The following is a 10,052-nucleotide window of genomic DNA, read 5'->3' as shown; positions in this document are numbered from 1 at the left end:
TTGATACGGTGTGGAAGAACGATAGTTCAACAGAGGGAGACAGAAACTGGTCGTCTACACAAAAAGATGGGAGAAGAAAGGGAAAGACGAGTTGGGACAATAAAGTAAGGGACGAGAGGGACTTAACGCGGATGGCGTGAGAGAACGCGTAGACGAGCGCTCAACGTGCACAGTAGGAAAACTTTAAGTACGCGTATATGCGTCTTTTGAAGTTCTTGCGTGCGTGAAATATTCTTGAGGAGTCCAAATGAAAGCCGAGGTCGACGAGTTCGGAAGGGGAAGAGCGTTAGACGTAAATCACTTAAAATCTTAAAAGTCTTGGTGTGAACGAAGTCAAAAGAGGGGAAGAATACTCCATTCGCAAGGTGGGAGGTCACCTAAATACAAAAACAGAAATCACAAGGCATTCTACACGTTCTCGCGTGCTGCCTGTCCAATAATTCTAAAAAAAGGTCACGACATTCTATAGAACACCAAAAAAAGAAAATGTCCACGGCGCACCCGTCAGATTCCTCTGTCAAACCTTTAGACTGGGGATGACTCGGGGAACCGTCCGATGCTGGGGAGTCTATTTACGGACGCACTGCCGCCCTCAGCGCGGACTTCCCAGCTATCGTTAGCTCGACCCTACCGTCCAGTCCTCGGGTGTGACTTCGGTCTCTTGAGGATACGCCGTTAATATATATATAAAAACAACAACCGTTAAAAAAGAAACAACAATAATAAAATAAAATAAAAAAAGGGAGGGCGTCATGAAAGGATCATGATGCACTTCCACAATAGGTAAAAATTTTAAAACGATGCCCTCATCGTTTCGCAAGAAGGGGGGGGCAAAACAAATGAAAAGTTCGAAGAAAAACTTAGCGAAGAGGAAGAGCGGCGAGAGCCCAAGCTTCGAGATCACGAATGTTCGAATGTTCGAGGAGATTTTCGTGAATGTGGTTCTTCACAATTGCTGAAGAAGCCGTGTACCGGACAAACTGAACCGCATTGTAGTCCATAGGTTCGAGTTCAGCGATAGTAGGGTGAAAGCGATAGTGAAGACTGTGAGAAGTAAAAGCAAATGGAGAAACACTTGGAAAATCTACGAGCGAGCGGTTATCTGGAAACATGGGTACTCCAGCTTTGACAGAAACAGGGTACGATGGGGTAGTGAGCAATCGTTGGTTGAGAGTTCCAATGATGACGGAAGCATAAGATGACGATAAAGAATTGGCGGCGGCATGGAGTGCGTATTCCATAGGATTGACAGTTCTGACCGTTTGATGTTCTTCACGATAATAAAAAATCTTTAAACGATTAGCAGCAATTGAACCGCGCATGACAGTACCATCGAGTTCGCGCAACTGATAGGTCGTGTCTCGAAGCTTGCGATGAATAATATAGGGCCCTGTCCAACGCAGTGCGCCCTTGTTTCCCATCTGGGAGTCGAGCCACGTCTCGTGCAAAAGAACCCATGTTCCAAGAAGAAAATCCCCAGAGGACAACTGACGTTCGTGCTTACTGTTAAAATCATCAACCGCCCGTTGACGCACTCGCTTCTGTTGCTCCATGGCTAGCACCAGTTTCTTGTCCCGACGCAGGATTTGCTGCATGCGCATAGCCAAAAGGTCTTCGGTAGACGCAACTGCATGCCAGTCGAGCGTGTCCCAAGTCCTATCTGCCAAATCAAAAGCGAAGAAGGGACGCTGACCATATAAAAGAAAGTAAGGAGTATACCCAGTTACTCGAGAAGTCGAGCATCGCATAGCCCAGAGTCCTGCATGAACGTAAAGCGGCCAACGGTGCGTTTCTTTTCCACATGCGCGAAGAATCGAGTTGACAAGGGTTTGATGTGACCGTTCAGAGTGCCCATTCCCTTCTGGGTGATAGGGCGAAGAAACAATGACCACAATCCCGTACTGTTTGAAAAGAATGTCAACCGCGCCTTTAAATTCTGAACCGCCATCAACGAGACAAAGGAGAACACATCCAAAACGTGAATATACTTCCTCATATAAAAACTTCGCCCAGGTCTCTGAGTTCGGTTTACGAGCTGCCCGCGCTTCTACCCAAGACATAGCGGGGTCGGTTGCTTGAAGCAAATATTTCATCCCTCCAACACCATCTGGCATGTGGATAGTGTCCAGGTCGAAGCGTCGCAATATTCCTGAATTCCAAGTCGGACTGAAAGGAACAATAGGTCGAGTTTTCGAGCGTAGTTGGCAGACATTGCACGACCGGACAAAGTAGGCGATTTGATCGAACATGTTGGGCCAATAGTACCTTTCAGAAAGCGTCTTGTAAGTGGCATCGCGTCCTCGATGTCCTACATTGTTATGAGCTTCCGCTACAAGGATGGGGCGGCGGTCAAAGTCCACTACAACAAGACGAGGCAACTTCCCTTGAACTTCAATTTTCCAAAGCCGGTTGTCGTGAAGGAAAAACCCTTTTGTCTTTCGAATGAAGGATTTCCGCTTGACCGGATCTTGGCAACGCTCTGGCAAGGCATCGGTCTTCAAGTATGCGATGATCTCAGCCCACATTTCCGGAGAGTCTTCATCCTTTACACCGTATGCATGAGTTGCGCAAGTCACGTCCGTCCGAGGGTCTACGTCTTCATAATTAATCCTGTTGTCAGTTCGCAAGGAAGGATCCGGAATCCCTGGAAGAGTTGACTGATCAGTCACGGTAGGTCGAGGCGCACCTTGTCTTAAAGCAGACATGAAAGCACGAGGGTATCGTTGAATTTCCAACGTGAACACCTCATCCGCCAGCTTGCAGGTAACCAACTCGGCCACATTCACTCGTCTGTGCTCAAATTCTCGACCTGTATACGAAAAATCGTCAGTCAGTGAAAGAAGCGAACGCTTAACAAGTGATCCGTTGCTTGAATCCTTTGTTCCTTTGTCGAAATTCGAGTCCTTCAAACGTTGGAGTTCTGCCGCTAAAGCTGGTGCCGGGTCTTCTACGTGAAGGATAGAGAGGTCTTCAGCTATCGAAGTCGTGCGAAATGAGGCAAAAGGAGTTTGAGGAGTGCGACGCATGATCAATAATAGATCCTTGAAAAAATTGTTGTCAAGTTGCGTAGGTCGAAAAGCGTGCAAAGATTCTGTAGATAAAAAGTTTATTAATGAAGAGACTGAGCAAGCCTGGATCGACGCCGAGCCCATAAACTTGTCCAAGTATTCTTCCGCATCTTCTTCGTCAGAATCCTCGGGGACGCGCTTTCGCCGAGACAACCCATCCACGCTGGCGTGCTTGTCGGCGGGTACGTGATTCATTACGTAGTCGAAAAGTGCAATATATGAGATCCATCTTGTCATTGGTGCGTTCGGGAGGTCAGGTTGCTTCACCATTTCGATCAGAAATTTTGCATCAACGTCAATACGGAAATGGATGCCCCAGATGCGATGTCGAAGGTCCTTAACTGCGCGAAAAACTCCGTAAAGCTCTAACTTCGCCTGGGAATACCTAGATTCAGTATCATTAAAAGTACAAGAGCCGAAAATCACCGGGTGTTTTTCTTTTTCAACCATTTGAAATAATATCCATCCCGTCCCATTCTGACATGAATCTATCCCAACGATGACTAGTCCATGCTCTGAGGTGCGGGGCAAAGGATCTAAATGAGTCATCTGTTTTGCTGCTTCGTAGTCGAGCTTGACCAAAACTGGAGCCGTGGAGATAAGACGCTTGAGTTCTTTTTGCACTGCTTCTGCTTCTGGAGAAAAATAAAATTCTCGCTGGACGGCTAGACGAGTCAGCTGCGTGAGCGGCTTCGCTATGAGAGAAAATCCGCGTATCCATTTCCGCCCAACTCCTGCCGTTCCAAGAAACGACCTGACATCTGTAACACTGGTCAGCGGACCCCAATTCAAAATTTTCGTTACTAATCCATGTTCAAGATGCCATCCATCTTTTGAAACGATGGTCCCGACAATGTGGAGGCGAGGCGTAGCGAGGACAAGCTTCTTTCCAGATGCGGTTATCCCTGCTTCGATAAATCGCGCGAAGAAACGATCCAGAGTAGTTGCGTATTCGAAAACAAAGCGCCGAATGCCAGGTGCGATTTCTTCATCCTCGTAAGTCGAAGTTGGTCCTTTCAATCCGACGTCATCCACAAAAACACCCCCATTTTTGGGAATTTCCTCCTGTAGAGTGTGAGTAGTGCAACGCTGAAATTCTGGAAGCGAATTGGTAGCCCCTTGAGGGAGTACGCAAGAACGATGTGGCCCTATAAGAGAACTAAAAGTAGTGAGAGGTCTTGAAGCGACACCTAGCCTTCGCCCGTCATAACCTGAAAACAAATCTGCGAGGCCATATATTACGTGCCCCACGAAACTCTCTGCAAAGTCATCAGTCCTCGGAGGTAAACCAGCATCACGCACCGTAACCTTGTTGAGTTCTTGAACATCCGCAACGAGACGAATACCCCCTTTTGGCTTGCCTACAGCGAAGATCCGAGATCGATAGGAAGCGGTTGAGTATTCGTATTTTCCCGCCGCTTTCTGATCCAATAGCATTTGCCGGACAGTTTCTTCTATAGCTTTAGGGACGCGAATCGGCGCTTGAACCCAAGGAACGTGTTCAATCACTGGAATTTCATAATCTGGAAAATATTTTTTAGCAAAAGTTCCTCGCTCCGAATCTTCAAATGCCAAAGCAAGCTCCCGCGTCTGCAATACATGTACAAGAAGGTCGAGTTCGCGAGGCTGAAGGAAGCCTTGAGGCACAGATGAAAGAATCTTCTCAAGCCGTTCCTGAGTCAAGCGCTTCATAGGTAAAAATTTTGCAAGTTGAGGCGGATCTAAGGGAAGAGAAGGTAGCGGTGGAATAACTACAGGGAGAAAAACTTGCCCCGCAGGATCTGGCATGTAACTTGGCACAGGTCGGACCTTCCTGTCCACGGTCTTGTATTTGGTCCTCATTTGCAGAGGATTTGAGTCGTATGTAAGAGCGCGTCGAGTCCAAGGTGTAGAAAAGGGACGAGAAGTTCGGGGAGTGCAATGAGCGACATTCTGTAAAATCTTATCATAAGTTTCCAGAGGTTCTAATTCAGAAATAAAAGAAGGAGAGTCAAATCCATAAGTTCCCATCAAGGAGTGAAGCGACCGCCCAAGAGTAGGAACGGACACGTCCTGGTTAAACCCAGGCTTGGGGTACGCGTCCGACTCTATTTTCCCGAATCTTCATCGACGACTTCTTCAATCCTCGGGTGTCTATCCATATTGAGTGTGGACGTGTTACGGGGAGCGTTTGGCGTGCAGAGAGGGATGAGGATGGAAGGACCTTGGTGACATCCGTGTTTGTCGCCGTCACCCTCTTGCCAGACTCGCATGTTCATCGATCCTTGACGAGTATATTGAATAGAAGCCGAATACCACTGTAACCATGGCTGGCTGAGGATAATCTCCTGCTTTCCTGTACCTTCCCTGCTTACGAAGACGTGATGGTCGAACCGCCGTCCAGAAATCTTGATTTCTGCGTCTCGTACGCAACCGCCTAGAGGAACTGGCCTACCGTTTATGCCTTTGAGAGACCAGCGCGTGCCGTCAAGATCGATTGCCAAAGAGGTTCAGTCGTAAAACTCCTGGGACATTAAATTCAGCTCCGAACCAGTATCAACCATAAAAACAACGTCCAAGCCTGCAAATTTTCCTTTGAACCTCCCAGTAATCATCGCGAAGAGAGGTTGAGGTGTCAGATGCATCTTGACTGCAGAAGCATATCGTATCAAAATTTCTTCCTTGTTTTCAGTCGCTTCGTCGAACTCCAAGCCTAAACGTGATTCGACGTATCCTGAATTTGTAGAAATGTCAGCAGCGGGGAGAGAATGATAATATTCCTCATCGTCCGAATCATAACCCCCAGCTAATTCAGACGTCAATTCATCTTCCTCCCATTCTACCTCTTCGAGAGCCTCCACGACATTTGCTACTACTGGCTTGGTGTTGTATTCGCGTCGAGTCTTCGTCAAGTTGCTAACTGACTTCTGTAAAAATGCGGAAAGCGCCAACAATTCCCCAAGCTCGAGTTGGACAACCGTCTTGTTGACTTTTTCGCGAACGATCTTATCTAGATCATACATCTCTTGTATGTCAGATGTAAAATGATACGCTGAGGTTGACTTAGCTTTTGTGGACGCTTCCTTCATCTCCACATCTTTATTTTTGGGAAGCGCGGCGCGACGATTCTTGAATGCGTCTTCAGTGTTTACTTTGGGCGGTCGTAGATTGAAAGCTTGTGGTGTTGACTGAACAGGTGCGATCGGAGGTCTTGCAGCACTTGGAGGAGGTCCTAAATTACTAAGAGTTGGAGTCGGAGGGCGATTTCTGTGCTCTTGAGGTTTAGAAAAAGACTTAGCTTTGGTTTCTTTCTTTTCAGGACGTTTGATAGGATCGAATCTGGCTTCTTTGTCTTTTTGCGAACGCGTGACTGCTAAAGTTGAATGAGGTCGTGCACGCCATGCCAGAACGATCGACATGGAAGACCCATTAAAGACTTCCGATTCCAAAACCTCTTGTCCATCGAAGAAAAGACCAGCGTAATTGGCCATATGGGGAGGTAGGTCTCTTGTAGCCTCCCGGCCTTTACCTTTTAAATGGTTCGACGCAGCTTGTTGTTCTCGAAGTACCTTCGCGACGCCGCCATCACTTCCAAAAGCGCGAGGAAGTTCTGACCCATCAGGTCGTGCTAACCTACCAAGAGGGGTGTAAGCAACTAAACCGTCCTTAATACATACCTCGACTTCTGGGCAAAATTTAAGGCCCAGCCTATGTGTGGTCTTGTCGCAAAAAAAACATCTCGCCTCCCTCATGACTTGCTGGTTAGTCAAATTAGTGTTTGGGGTAATATTGACAGAACGCAAAAACTCAGCATGCGCTAGCCTCAAATCCTCCATTTGTTTTGTAAGTCGATCGACCGAACTGAAGTCTTTCGGTTCAACAATAGGAGCAGCCGGAACGGTTTTCTCGAACGCAACCTTCTTGGTAGGCTTCTTCTTTTTCTTCTTCACAACCGGAGTTTTATCGAGGTCGTCGTCGGATTCACTAGAACTCGTGTCAGAATCCGAATCTAAGTCTAGGCTCACTGGACCAATTTTCGCGTCCAAGTCCTCTTCGTCAAATTCGGCTCTAAGCCATCCGAGTAATGAAGCGATGGACGGAGGCGATGAGGCCTTCAAGTTGGCCACAGGAATCCGCTTTTTGATTTTCATGCGCAACGTCATTGGAATACCCCTGTAAAAACAAAGAGAAATTTCAGTTTCTAACATACGTGATGGAGCGAGACCTGAAGAAAGCGCTGTAAACTCTCTGTAATACTTGTCCACATCTCTTCGGGAAAGCACTAATCCAGATTCACCATGCTTTAAACTCCACTGACGAAGACGGTTGGGTGAGTTAACGGGAATCGCGTCATTCGAACTATAGAGGTCAGCAAGAAAAGTTCTCGCCCTGACCCAGTCGTCACCAGCCCAGACGGCAGAACCTTCAATGACGATTCGCACTTTCATATGACAATAACGAAGAACATAACCAGGAAGTTGCGAATGTGGAACTCGCGCACTATCGGCATGCTGCTCGAGTGAATCTAAAAAATCTTCTACACGCTTTCCTCTGAAATTAGGAGCGGTAGGAGTGCCCGGCGTGGGCATCGGAATCCCGAGCGTCGTAACTATACTTGATTCTGAAGAAGACGGCGCCAATGGCAATTCGGCCATCAAAGATTCAGGCATGAAAACCAAATAAAAGAAGCAAAAGAAAACGGAAACAACAATAGAAAAAAAAAAACTCAGCGTCGAAGGTTCCGTTCTTAACTTTTTCTTGAAGAATAGAAGCGATCCGTTTGAAGGGTCGCGAGTGAGATGTATGCGTCTGAAAACCGAGTAATCAGCGCACAAACGAGGAGGTCGACGTACCAAAGTGCGAATCAGGAGATTTATTAACTATATGCGCCTGAAAACGAATAGTCAGCGCAAAAAGTACCGAGAAAAGCCTACCAATCTAGCTCCAGGTACTTTTGAGAAGAGGTAGAGCGGAATACCAATCCCCTGTCTCGGTCACCACTGTGGAAGAACGATAGTTCAACAGAGGGAGACAGAAACTGGTCGTCTACACAAAAAGATGGGAGAAGAAAGGGAAAGACGAGTTGGGACAATAAAGTAAGGGACGAGAGGGACTTAACGCGGATGGCGTGAGAGAACGCGTGGACGAGCGCTCAACGTGCACAGTAGGAAAACTTTAAGTACGCGTATATGCATCTTTTGAAGTTCTTGCGTGCGTGAAATATTCTTGAGGAGTCCAAACGAAAGCCGAGGTCGACGAGTTCGGAAGGGGGAAGAGCGTTAGACGTAAATCACTTAAAATCTTAAAAGTCTTGGTGTGAACGAAGTCAAAAGAGGGGAAGAATACTCCATTCGCAAGGTGGGAGGTCACCTAAATACAAAAACAGAAATCACAAGGCATTCTACACGTTCTCGCGTGCTGCCTGTCCAATAATTCTAAAAAAAGGTCATGACATTCTATAGAACACCAAAAAAAGAAAATGTCCACGGCGCACCCGTCAGATTCCTCTGTCAAACCTTTAGACTGGGGATGACTCGGGGAACCGTCCGATGCTGGGGAGTCTATTTATGGACGCACTGCCACCCTCAGTGCGGACTTCCCAGCTATCGTTAGCTCGACCCTACCGTCCAGTCCTCGAGTGTGACTTCGGTCTCTTGAGGATACGCCGTTAATATAAAAAAAACAACAACCGTTAAAAAAGAAACAACGATAAAAAAATAAAATAAAAAAAGGGAGGGCGTCATGAAAGGTTCATGATGCACTTCCACACCTGCTTTCTCCAGCTTTCCAGAGGTGGTTTTTATGTGGGTTGACAGTCATTTTTACATTCTGTGTAGCTGAAACAATCTGTGAAAAGGTACATTTCACATAAGTGACTCTTCAAAACACACTTGTGAGCATGTACAGAGGTTTATATACTTGGCTTCCAAACCCCTATGAAGGATCCAGATGAGTTTACCCTCTGTAGTCTATCCACCACAGCCTCAATCTACCCTCCGCAATCTATCCCCTGCAATATACCCTCCGCAGCCGCAATATACCCTCTGCAATATACCTCCCCGCAATATACCCTCCACAGCTGCAATCTACCCTCTGCAATATACCTCCCCGCAATATACCCTCCACAGCTGCAATCTACCCTCTGCAATCTACCTCCCCACAATATACTCTCTGCAGCTGCAATCTACCCTCTGCAATCTATCCCCCGCAATATACCCTCCGCAATCTATCCCCTGCAATCTACCACCTGCAATCTACCCTCTGCAATCCACCACTTAGTCCCCCCATAGAAAACATATGCAGAAGAAAACAAGAAAACCTCAGCAGTACCGCCCATTTACTAGTAATCATATGTATCAACTGTCTATTTAATTCTAGTGTTCTTTGCCCTAAACAAGATTTTTGTATTTCAAAAAATATGCAAGGACTACTCTGCCAGAGCAATTTCAAAGGCAGAGCCTTGTTTAAAAAATTGCATTGCTCCAGCAGTGCCATTTGAGAAAAATATACTGCTCCGGTGGTGCCATTTAAAAAAATAATACATTGCTCCGGCGGTGCCATTTGTAAAAATGCAGTGCTATTTATGCTCCAGTGGTGGCATTTTAAACAAGAATACATTGCCCTGGCGGTACTATTTTAAAAAATAATACATTTCCCCGGCGGTGCCATTTTTGAAAAAAAAATACATTGCTCCAGCGGTGCCATTTTAAAAAATAACATATTGCTCCGGCGGTGCCATTTGTAAAAATGCGGTGCTATTTATGCTCCAGTGGTGCCATTTTAAACAAGAATACATTGCCCCGGCGGTGCCATTGTTAAAAATATTTGCATTGCCCCGGCGGTGCCATTGTTAAGAAAAATACACTACCCCGGCGGTGCCATTTTTGAAAAAGAATACATTGCTCCGGCGGTGCCATTTATAAAAAAAAACATTGCTCCGGCGGTGTCATCTAAAAAAATACATTGCTCCGGCGGTGCCATTTTTAAAAATAATACATTGTGCCT

Source organism: Laccaria bicolor, genomic scaffold (genome assembly GCF_000143565.1).
Source record: "Laccaria bicolor S238N-H82 LACBIscaffold_1 genomic scaffold, whole genome shotgun sequence".
Lineage (NCBI taxonomy): Eukaryota > Fungi > Basidiomycota > Agaricomycetes > Agaricales > Hydnangiaceae > Laccaria > Laccaria bicolor.
Note: the sequence above shows the minus strand (reverse complement) of the source record.